This window comes from Amborella trichopoda, chromosome 11, assembly GCF_054954075.1.
Source record: "Amborella trichopoda isolate Santa Cruz 75 chromosome 11, AtrichopodaSantaCruz75HAP2 v2.0, whole genome shotgun sequence".
Taxonomy (NCBI): Eukaryota; Viridiplantae; Streptophyta; class Magnoliopsida; order Amborellales; family Amborellaceae; genus Amborella; species Amborella trichopoda.
The window spans coordinates 41,883,137-41,896,372 of NC_142346.1; positions in this window are offsets into that span (position 1 = coordinate 41,883,137).

The following is a 13,236-nucleotide window of genomic DNA, read 5'->3' on the forward strand; positions in this document are numbered from 1 at the left end:
GTCGAAAATATATATTTAACAACCATTAATAAAATAAAATATTGTGTATCTTTTAATACTAACTAAAATTCGGTTAGTTATACTTCAACCCAAATACTAACCTCTTCTGGTTGCTATACTTCTAACCCATTAGAAAAACTCACCTAAATATAGATAAAATGGGGTTTCTCTGATAAAGGATCTGACATATTAAGACATAGCAAAATCCCACCAAAATATAAATAAGGTGGGGTTTTCCCAGAAGAATCTCACCAATCAAGAGATTTTCACATACTCGTTTGAGCATCAATCATTTTCGTTATCATCTTCCATCCATTATTCTCCCCCATAGAGAAACCAAGTAACATCTCCAAGCATGCGTTTTCTATTTGGTTCCTACATGGGTTTATCAATATAATCCCTTCCTATACGGGTTTATCAATATAATCCCTAATGGATTTCTGTGACATTATGGGAAATTGAAACAAATTTCTATTTGGTTCCTACATGGTTTTTATAAAACATGTTTATCAATATAATCCCAAATGGATTTCTGCCACATTATGGGGAATTTTCATTGAAACAAATGGTGGAATATATATTTAAATGTTCCATACCTCAAATTTTCATTGAAATGGTGGAATATTTATTGAAATGATCACTATACCTCAAATTAATGGGTTAGTTAAATTGACATTTTCTTAATAAAGCTGTAAAATTATACAACTCCTTACATTTAAGTGCCTTCCCAATAATTTTATAAAATATTCCTAAATTGCTTTTGCTTTGAGTTCATAACTCAAAGAAGAGGACGTTTTTTGATTATTTAACTCACATATAGCACGTGCTTCCTCTGGGTTTCAAACCTAGAACACACTTTTTTATTAAAAATCTTGCTTCGGGTTTGAAACCTAGAACAAGGAGAGCATTTGATAATCTGGTTATACTTAAAGCCACTACAGCCAAAAGAAGTAAGTAACTTTGCTTGATTCCTAGTTCATCTTTTTCACTGGAAAACATATTTTGGATTGTGAATCTAGACGAGTAGGGTTATTTAGAGCATTTGGTTTATATAACTTCAACAACTGTATTACAAAAGTACCATCTCCTACTCAAGTTTCATACCCGAGCACACAGGCAATTTGGGCATATTCTAACATAGTTGCCGATATGCCTAGTAGAAATGAGTTTTAACCTCCTCAATTATTCAACCAAATTATTTTTCGAGGTGGTTTGATCATTTCAATGAATCTCCCCTTTTAACAAAGCCAAAAACAAAAATCTTATAGTCGTATATGTAATATTAGGAGGAAAAAGTTTTGGTGAGTTTGTATTAAGTAGATGTTTGGTACACATGAGTAGGTGTGGGAGTTGTTTCATTCCCTTATATGATTAGATATGTGAGTTTTTTTACACTAATTTGTTCCAATGCATTTTTTTTAAACCAATTGGCAGCTAATCATATAAAAGAGTTTTTTCGCATTAAAATATTTTCACAAAAATATTTCAAACGTCCAAATGTGACCTAAGTGTTATCTTGCTCCAAAATCTATCTTTATTAGATTGTGCATTCAAAATTTAGTAGTTGATAATCTCGAGATAGAAAAAGTGAAATTTAAACTTTGAAAAAGATCAGAGAACTAAAATAACCACCCTAAAAACAAAGATTAAAATCATCAATCTTTAAGATTCACAACTTTATTTTTCCTAGAATCATGATCATTGTAGTCAAGATTATTGATCTATTAAATTTCAGATCCAAAGTCGAGATAGTTTGAAAGGAGTCGCATTTGAATAAAATGAGCCTAGTGAAGCACCAAAACTGCAAGTTGAAATTACTCACTAAAAACTAACCCTATAGTACTGGAGAAACGCTTTTACTTTTGCATTAATATGTTGCCTTGCTAGCGGAAACCCATCATACACTCCTCACCATGGGGTTCCGAAAACTATTCATATTTGGGTGCAGTTTGAATACGGATGCATCCGTAGGTGTAGAGGTAAGGTTCACCTTCAAATTTTATCATGGTATGTAATTTTATGTAAAATGTTTTTAGGATTATCTCAAAATCTATTTTTATATCTAATTATAAAATTTTAAAATGGTTAAAATCAAGTAGATCTATAAACATATGAAAATCTTGAAAATGGACGGTGTAGATAATATGTTGTAAAATACACTATTTTTTGAGACTTAAAATCTTTTTATTTTTCATAGTCATACATCTCGATGTCGAGATGATCAATCAAAAGGTTTTTCAACATTAAAACTACCTTTGCCGATGGATTTTTGGGGGGCATCTGTAGTTCTACATTATAAGGGAGCATCCTTATATAAACTTTTTCCTTCGTATTTTAGATGCGAAGGAGTTTACGTATGGAGAAGTGTTTGGTGCATCGAGTCCCACATATTTTATTGTGTGGGACCTAGGGCAGAGAATTTACCTGGTTTGGATCTAAAATTTGAATTTTGGATCCCTGGATCTAAACTGGGTCCAAGATTTGGATTTGATAGGTCGGATCCCGATCTGAAATTTAGATCCAAAGTGTAATTTGGATCGAACCTAGGTACATGTAGATTCGATCTATATCCAACCCAATTATTAATGGAAAAAGTTTATATAAGGTTGCAACCTTAAAATATAGAATTACAGATGCAACTACAAAATCCTTCGAAAAATGATATTTAAAAAAAAAAATAAAATAAAATAAAATAAAAAAAAAAAAAATATATATATATATATATATATATATATATATATATATATATATATATATATATATATATAAAGATGCTAGGGTGAACCCACTAGCTCACAGGAAAAAATGAGCCCAGCAGCCCAGATTGAATCTGGGCCGATCTAACGATCACGGATGCCTTATAGGAGAAAATGAATAGTGATTTCTCCTATGCTCATCACCGTCCAAAGTTCATCACACGGTTACGATTGTCAGGTAGTGTTTCAATTTTTTTATTTTTTTTTATAAATCAAAATGATCTGAAATTTTGAGCCTGTGTACATCTTAGTGAGACGTAGCTAATAAAAATATGAAAAACATATTTCAAAAAATATAAATTAACCAAAATACCCCCGTAAACTTTCAGGGGTATTTTGATCAATTTATATTTTACGAATTATTATTATTTTTATATTTTTATTAGATTATCCTATTTTTTATGAACACACTTTCCAAATTTCAGATTATTCCGGTTTGTAAAAAACAAATGAAAAATGAAACACTACCAAAACAATTGTGACCGTGCGATGAACTTAGACGGTGATGAGCATAAGTGAAGTCAGTATTCGTTTTCGCCTATATGTGTTGCATATTGTTTTCCATATATATATATATATATATATATATATATATATATATATATATATATATATATATATATATATATATATATATATATATATATATATATATATATATATATATATATATATATATATAGCTCACTAGCTCATATGAAAATATCGAGATTAACCCACTAGCTCATATGAACATATGAGTTTATATGAGCCCAATGACTTATATTGAATTTAGGCCAATTGATCGGCACGACTTTATTTCATATTTTAATTTTAATATTTTTTTCTACAAATCCAAATAAATTAAAATTTTATGCTTGTGTTCTTAAAAAATAGGATAATTTAATAAAAATATCAAAAAAATAACTTACAATAAATAAATTATCCAAAATACCCCTAAAAATTTCATGGGTATTTTAGTCAATTTATTTTTCGTGAATCATGTTTTTATATTTTTATTAGATGCGTCTCACTAAGATATATATATACACTCTAAATTTCAGGTCATTTTAATTTGTAGAAGACAAATGAAAAATAAAAAATGAAATACTACTAGACAATCATGACCGTGCGATGAACTTTGGATGGTGATTAGGGTAGGTGAAATCATTGTTCATTTTCACCTATAGGCGTTGGGAAGACTTATATATATATATATATATATATATATATATATATATATATATATATATATATATGGAAAAAGTTTATATAAGGATGCAACCTTATGATATAGAACTACGGATGCACATAAAAAATCTATTGTAAAAGGTAGTTTTTAATGTTGAAAAACCCTTTGATTGATCATCTTAACAATGAGATGTATGACCATGAAAAATAAAAAGATTTTAAGTCTCAGAAATAATGCATTTTACAACACATTATCTATACCGTTCATTTTCAAGATTTTCATATATTTATAGATCTACTTGATTTTAACCAGTTTTGAACTTTAAAATTTTATAGTTGGATATAAAAATAGATTTTGAGATAATCCTAAGAACATTTTACATCAAAATTATATACCATGATAAAAATTGAAGGTATACCTTATCTCTACAGCTACGGATGCATCCGTATCCCCACTGCACCCCATATATATATATATATATATATATATATATATATATATATATATATAATGTAATAAATATTAAATGGGGAATGATTTTATTCAACATTTGTATAATAGTATAATGCAACTATCTTCAAAAACCATATTAGAGACATTTGTTTGACATGGATTTTTAAATGTACACTCTTTTCATTATGAAAAATAATCACTAAAAAAAAAAAAAATGAAAATATGCTATAGAAGGTTTTCATTCTAGCCCAATTAATATAAGCCATCCATTTTATTCAGATGGTTAGATATAGGCTTCAAAATGATTTTTTTATTCCCAAAATTTTTATATAGCGTTATCATCATTAGATTAATGATGCTAAAAAAAAAAGTGATTTCGAATTTGTTAAGGCCTAGATCTTGAAATTCACTAAATGGATGGTCGAGATTCACTGTTGGATGGGTAATAATTTTGACCATATCTAGGGTGCAAATTGATTTTTTTTTTTTTTCATAGGATTGATTATGAGGATGAAGAGAATGTGTGTAAAACATTTGGGGTCATACAAATGCTAAAAATATGGTTTTCTAGATGTGTGGTTGCATTATACTACTATACAATCATTGCCTTTAGATCATTTTCGATATTAAATATAGCATTTAATATATAACTAAAATATTATACAATATATATTATGTGAATATATGTAAATATTATATTATGGAAGCATCTACAAAACACCTATAGGTGAAGTTCTACAATACTTCACCTACACCTCATCACCATCAAAAGTTCATCACACGGTCACAATTGTCCGGCAGTATTTAAATTGTTATAATTATAAGTACGGTAGAACTTCATCTATAGGTGTTTTGTAGTGTTTTCCTTATATTATATATATATAATGTATAATAAACATATATATGTTTATTATATACAAACAAATTACATTATGAAAAAATATATAAATATATATTATAAAAATATAAATTAAACATATAATATGATATAATGTAATTTCCCAGATATTATTTATTATATAATATTATATAACATAGTATAATACAAAATATTATATTTTTATACAAAATATTATTTGTATATTATAATTATTAATTATATATTAAATATATTATTTAATATATAAATAAAATATTATATAATATATATTATATTGTAAATAGTGAATTTTGTTTGTGTGAGTGAAAATAAAAACACGGGAAATGTTTCCCCACATTATTATACTATTTCACGGTAAAACAATTTTACCATGAGATTTATTGGCATATGCATTACGCACCAAACAAGTATATGAAACATAATTTTTTACGTGAAAATCTTTTTCAGAAAACATTTTCACAAGAACCAAACATGCCCTTAGTAAACCAAATAAGTACATTTTCATCAAAAGAAAAAAAAAGAAAAAAAGAAAAAACAATCTATTTTGGGTAGATCAGCGAAAATACAAATGGAAACTTAGATCAACAGCTGATGTTCAAGTGGTGCTATCAACACGACCTCAACCCCATTTCATATCCATATAGATAATTGAGATTGGGAGGATGAATTAGAATGTGAAGTCAAATTAATAGACAGTGAACATTCAGACAAGAGACAAGTTCTCACTATTTACATATTTTATATTAAATAATAAAAAACTATAATTCAGTACCAATGTTTTTGTACACAAAAAAACTAGAAAACTAGATTTAAAAAAATTTTAGTGGTTTTTTTTTAAGACCGAATTCAGGTGATCTGGCCGATTCTCCAATCCGAATTGTCGATATGACAATTAAATCTGGTTTTTCAGATTGACGATCTGGATCACCTACCCAATTTTTAAAACTTGGGAGTATAGCATCCCATCCAATGAGAAATTGTAGCCTAGATGCATGGTATATTGTATAGGGTACCCTTCCCATCTGTGATGGATAATTGAGGGGTCCTAGAGCTCTATAAATGGACATTGGCGACATTCCAGCCGAGATACAGCCATTCTCCTAATTCATCATGACAGTTAGATGAAGGAATAAACACCATCTACCTGCACAAAAAAGTTACCTGCATGGTACACCTTCCATTTGAATATCAAAAATAGAAATCCATAGATAACCCTCACAAAATCAGCCTTAAGTTCAATCAAAGTTGAGTCTTTTTTAGAGTGAAAATCAGATTCTTTAGAACATGGTCTTTGCTAAAATCTCATGGCCATTCCTAGCATTTTTTGAGTCAATGAAATTCCATAGAGATTTTCCAACTTTATGTTGTCCCAGAAACAAGCTTTGGGGCAGCTTTTTAAGGGACCATTTGCCGTTCATGTTGTTCCTTTTAGTGACACTTTAAAACCACTGTAGCAGTCAGGGACATCACTCAATCCTACTATTATCCAAAATGTATATCAGTATCCAAAATGGGGGTAATTTTTTAAAGAACAATTATTTCATGCTGGCTGACCCGCATTTCTACAATATGCGGTCCAAAGGTATAAAACATCCATATTAAAGATGGATCCAAATAGGTGGTCCATCTAAAAACAATTATAACTAATGGTATTTTCTTAATATAATTATTATTTCCAATTTTTAAAATTTAATTATTTTTTCATATTCATGATATCCATGTTAAAGATTATACATTCTCAAAAAATTAGGACCAATTATATTTAAAATGTATATTTATTGCCAACCCTGTATTTGTACATGTGCGGGCATGGCCTCATGGTAACCGTATCCTTTTTTAAATGGATTTCCTTTATCAATTTTTTTTCATATTTCAATAAATTCCAAACGGAGACGCTCCATACTGTATGGGGACAAGGGTTAAGAACTTCAGTCGTCTAAAGCCATAATAGAAACATGAATTAAGCTTAACTTAAAATTTTTCCTCATTTAGGAATTAAACTTAATTGTAATCTAATGTGAGTTGCTTAGTCATTAATATGAGAAATATGAGAATATATAGAATGAATCCATCTCTCTTCACTTAGAAAGAGTTCCATTAATTCACTTTAGAAATATAGTTTTCATAAAGATAGATTACATTTACGTAGACTTCACCACGAGCAATAAATAACTTGATCAACCAAGATGAATGAAATGGCAGCAAAATAGTACTATACAAGATGGCAGCAATTAATAGAAAACCTTTCAAAAATTATAAATAACATTTTTTGACAATTTCAAAATAGTAAATCCTCACTAAAATATGGCAACAATTAATAGAACAATTAAATTAACATACAAGATGGGGAAAAACCTCCAAAGAGTTCAACAGTTCAAAGAAAAGAAACCAAACCAAACAAGAGGCACGTATTTGTTACAACAAAGGTTATTTTATTGAGTAGTTTAGTAGTAGGAATCACACAAACTTGAGATGTAACATTGCAAATGTTAACTATAACCATTCAAGCTCAATTCATTAGAACAAAGGTCGAGACTTACACAAGCGGCACACCCAACTGTTCTATGAACTTAATCATTAGAACAAAAAATACTAAATGATCAATGAGTAACCCCACCATAGTGAGTACCTAAAGTTTCCCTTCCTTGTCATCTTGCAAGTGAATAGGGTTGGTCGATCATTGAAATGCAGTAGACATCATCATCAGTCACCCTTTTGCCTAACTGGCCACTCTTTATATCATATCCTATATGTAAGTCCCAGCTACATGAACTCCTCAAAACTAACTCTTTTGTAACATGCATGCCCAAAAATATTATGTCACCAATCCAAATATCCGATACAATGAAAATCCTTGAACCCCAACCTTAGTTGCTCCAAATTGTTGAAATCCAACTACTTCAAATCGGTTTTCATGACATACACTCACTTATTCTCTAATCCAAATGTATGCTTGTGCTGGCACATCTCTTGTTACTTGTATTAGACAGAGCTCACCATCCCTCTCTTAGATTTATAATAGCAGTCATCCACAAGCCTTAATGGACTATGAATTTTCTTTCTTTTTTTTGGATAGTTCAACATTATGAATTAAAATTGAGATGTTACATTGCTAACAACCCCAATAGGTGACAAGATGAGAAAAAGTAGACTCTGGTGGCTAAGCATGTGAAGCGTAGGCCTAGTATAACACTTGTTAGGAGGTGCAAGTTAGTTCAAATACGCTAAAAAATGAGATGTGTGTTGGTTCAAGTATGCTAAAAGAGAGCCATGGTTAGGCCCAAAAGGGTATTATTGAAAGCTATGGGGACTTTTGGCCTCGCTGAGGGTATACCCTTGATAGATCGGAATGGCAGACTAACCAATCCCAAATAGATCGAAAAGGGCTCTAATGATATAGATGTAACGTTGCTAATATCAACTGTTAACAACTCAAACCTAAGCCCTACTCCTAGTGGAATATGGACCGTTCCGCATTCCTCTATCTCCATGTCAAAACATGCTCGAAAACGTCTTTCTTTCTATCTAAAAGACCTCCATAGCAATTGGTGTTAACGAAAACTGACATCGATAGCACATAGAGTTCAAGTTTTGTTAGATTTCATGGTGACCTCAATCTCTCCATTGATGAATCAAATATGTAATAGGCGCTAGAAAAAGCATCATCCCAATAAATGGAATAACACAGGGACTTTACCAATATCTTGAAGTTCTGCATAATGAGCTCAAAGAAAAATACAAAGTAATGCACTTGAAGTGGTGTACTTTGTGGAATGAAATTCTTACGCATTAGGGAATTTTCACTGGTAAAGCAACAACCATTGTCCAGATCGAGATCTGAAATGCAGCGCACAATGCCACTATTCCCAACAACCCATCTTATATCTTGATCCTTGGACTCTATTTTGTCATAGGAAGAGGGATTGATAATTTCCTGAACATATGCACTAACTATTTGGGGATCATCATCTACATAATGGACAAAGATAAAGAAATACCTCCAAGTCGAGATTGGTAGTTCATAGAAAAGTAGTGAGAGGAGAATAACAATTCCCATGATTTACACACCGCCTTGAATATAAAGATGGACTTTACAAGCCATGCAACAAGGATTTATTCTTCATATCATCTGAAAGGTTGCAAAACTTAGAACTCATTTATCTCTTTATGAAAGAAGGGAGGAGTCCACCTATTCCAAGAGTTTTGAAGAAATTAAGTATGAAGAGAGATAAAGAGTGAAAGGTGAGAGAGAAGAAGTAACGACAAAGAGAGGAGAAGAGACGTGAGGAGAAGAGAGCAATTTGTCAGTGTTTGCTAGGGTTTAGCAGAGATGACTGATCTCCTTCTAGAATTTATAAAGGTGAAATTCTTTCATCGCTCTTTTGTTTGGGCAATTATTCATTCATCCTCCATCCCCACTCCCGCCATAGCAATTGGTCCTAATGCAAACTGACATTGATGGCTCATAGAGTTCAAATTTTGTTAGATTTCATGGTGACCTCCATCTCTCCATTGATGAATCAAATATGTAATATGCGTTAGAAAAAGCATCATCCCAATAAATAGAATAACACAGGGACTTTACCAATATCTTGAAGTTCTGCATAATGGGGTCAAAGAAAAATGTAAAGTAATACACTTGAAGTGGTGTTCATTGTGTAATGAAATTCTTTCACACTAGGGCATTTCCAATGGCAAAGCAACAACCATTATCCATATCTAGATCTGAAATGCAGCACACAATGCCATTATTCTCAGCTACGCATCTTATATCTTGATCCTTGGACTCCATTTTGTCATAGGACGAGGGATTGATAATTCCATGAGCATCTGCACTAACCATTTGGGGATCTTCGTCTACATAATGGACAAAGATAGAGAAATACCTCAAAGTCGAGATTGGTAGTTCATAAAAATGTAGTGAGACGAGAATAACATTTCCTATGATTTATATACAGCCTTGAATATAAAGATGAACGTCACATGCCATGTAACAAGGATCTGTTCTTCATATTATCTGGAAGGTTGCAAAACTTAAAACTCATTTCTTTCTATGAAACAATGGAGGAGTCCACTTGTTCCAAGAGTTTTAAAGAGATTAAGTATGAAGAGAGATAACTACTGGAAGGTGAGAGAGAATGAGTATTGGCAAAGTGAGGAGAAGAGATGTGAGGAGAAGAGAGCGATTTGTCAGTGTTTTCTAGGGTTTAGGAGAGATGATTGATCTGTCTAGAGTTTATAAAGTTTCATCACCTTTTTATTTTGGATTTTATAATAGCAGTCATCCACAAGCCTTAATGGACTATGAATTTTCTTTTCTTTTTTTGAATAGTTCAACTGCAGGAATTAAAATTGAGATGTCACATTGCTAACAACCCCAATAGGTGACAAGATGAGAAAAAGTAGACTTTGGTGGCTGAGCATGTGAAACGTAGGCCCATTATAACACTTGTTAGGATGTGGAAGTTAGTTCAAGTACACTAAAAAATGAGGTGTGAGTTGGTTCAAGTATGCTAAAAGAGGGCCACAGTTAGGCCCAAAAGGGTATTATTGAAAGCTATGGGGACTTATGGCGTCGTTGAGGTGTACCCTTGATAGATCGGAATGGCAGACTAACCAATCCCAAATAGTTGGAAATTGGCTCTAATGATAGGGATGTAACATTGCAAAGATCAACTGGTAACAACTCAAACCCAAGCCCTACTTCTAGTGGAATATGGACCATTCTGCATTCTTCCATCTCCATGTCAAAACATGCTCGAAAACATCTTTTTTTCTATCTAAAAGACCTCCATAGCAATGCCCATGCAAACTGACATCAATATATCATATAGTTCAAGTTTTGTTAGATTTTATGGTGACCTCCATCTCTCCATAGATGAATTAAATATGTAACAGGCGCTAGAAAAACCATCATCCCAATAAATGGAATAACACAAGGACTTTACCAATATCTTGAAGTTCTGAATAATGGGGTAAAAAAAAACTACAAAGTAATGCACTTGAAGTGGTGTTCTTTGTGGAATGAAATTCTTTCGCATTAGGGCATTTCCAATAGCAAAACAACAACTATTGTCCAGATCTAGATTTGAAATGCAACACACAATGCCATTATCCCCAACTACCCAACTTATATCTTGATCCTTGGACTCCATTTTGTCATAGGATGAGGAATTGATAATTTCATGATTATATGCACTAACTATTTGGAATCATCATCTACATAATGGACAAAGATAAAAAAATACCTCAAAGTCGAGATTGGTAATTCATAGAAAAGTAGTGAGAGGAGAATAACATTTCTCATGATTTACATACCGCCTCGAATATAAAGATGGATTTCACAAGCCATGCAACAAAGAGCTGTTCTTCATATCATCTAGAAGGTTGCAAAACTTAGAACTCATTTCTCTCTCTATGAAAGAAGGGAGGAGTCCACTTGTTCAAAGAGTTTTGAAGAGATTAAGTATAAAGATAGTTAAACAGTGGAAGGTGAGAGAGAATGAGTAATGGAAAAGCGAGGACAAGAGAAGTGAAGAAAAGAGAGCAATTTGTTAGTGTTTGCTAGGGTTTAGAAGAGATGACTAATCTCTCTCTAGGGTTTATAAGGGTAAAATTCTTTCATTGTCATTTTTTTGTTAAGTATTCATGCGTCCCCATCCCCACTCCCCCCATAGCAATTGGTGCCAATGCAAACTGACATCGATAGCTTATAGAGTTTAAGTTTTGTTAGATTTCATGGTAACCTCCATCTCTCCATTGATGAATCAAATATGTAACAACGCTAGAAAAAAAATCACCCCAATAAATGGAATAACACAAGGACTTTACCAATATAAGTATTCATTCATCCCCCATCCTTACTCCCCACTCCCCCCAACCCCCCACCTTGAATATAAAGTAGTGAGAACAGAATAACATTTCTCATGATTTACATACCGCCTTGAATATAAAGATGGACTTCACAAGCAGTACAACAAGCATCTGTTCTTCATATCATTTAGAAGGTTGCAAAACTTAGAACTCATTTCTTTCTCTATGAAAGAAGGGAGGAGTCCACTTGTTCTAAGAGTTTTGATGAGATTAAATATGAAGAGAGATAAAGAGTAGGTGAGAGACAAGGAGTAATGGCAAAGTGAGGAAAAGAAAGGTGATGAGAAAAGAACAATTTGTCAGTATTTGCTAGGGTTTAGCAGAGATAACTAATCTCTTTCTAGGGTTATAAAGGTGAAATTCTTCATCACTCGATTTATAAAGGTGAAATTCTTTCTTCGCCTTTTTTTTTGGGTAAGTATTCATTCATCCCCCATCCCCACTCCCCCCCACCTCCCACCTTGAATATAAAGTAGTGAGAAGAGAATAACATTTCCCATAATTTACATACTGCTTTGAATGTAAAGATGGACTTCGCAGGCCATGCAACAAGGATATGTTCTTCATATTATCTGGAAGGTTGCCAAACTTAGAACTCATTTCTCTTTCTAGGAAAGAAAGGAGGAGTCCACTTGTTCCAAGAGTTTTGAAGAGAATAAGCACGCAGAGATATAAAGAGTAGAAGGTGAGAGAGAAGGAGTAATGACAAGCATGGAGAAAGACAGGTGAGGAAAAGAGAGTAATGTGTCAGTGTTATTTAGAGTTTAGCAAAGATGACCGATCTCTCTCTAGGGTTTATAAAGGTGAAATTCTTTCATCACCTTTTTTATTGGGTAAGTATTATTATAGGAAGTTGGGGAAGCGACAAGCATTTCTACATGCCACTTCCTTCTTAAATGGGATGACAACATCTTCCCACTATTGAGACTATGAAGAGGAATCTCATGAGAACTTGTGTAAAGATCAATTCCCAAATTGCATTCAATTGCCAATGTTTCATCTAATACTCCTTCAATATTCAACAGAAGGTGATTTAGTGAAAGACTACAAAAATAATATTCAAGGATTGAAATGTCATTTTTTATCTAAACTCAGTTATGAAC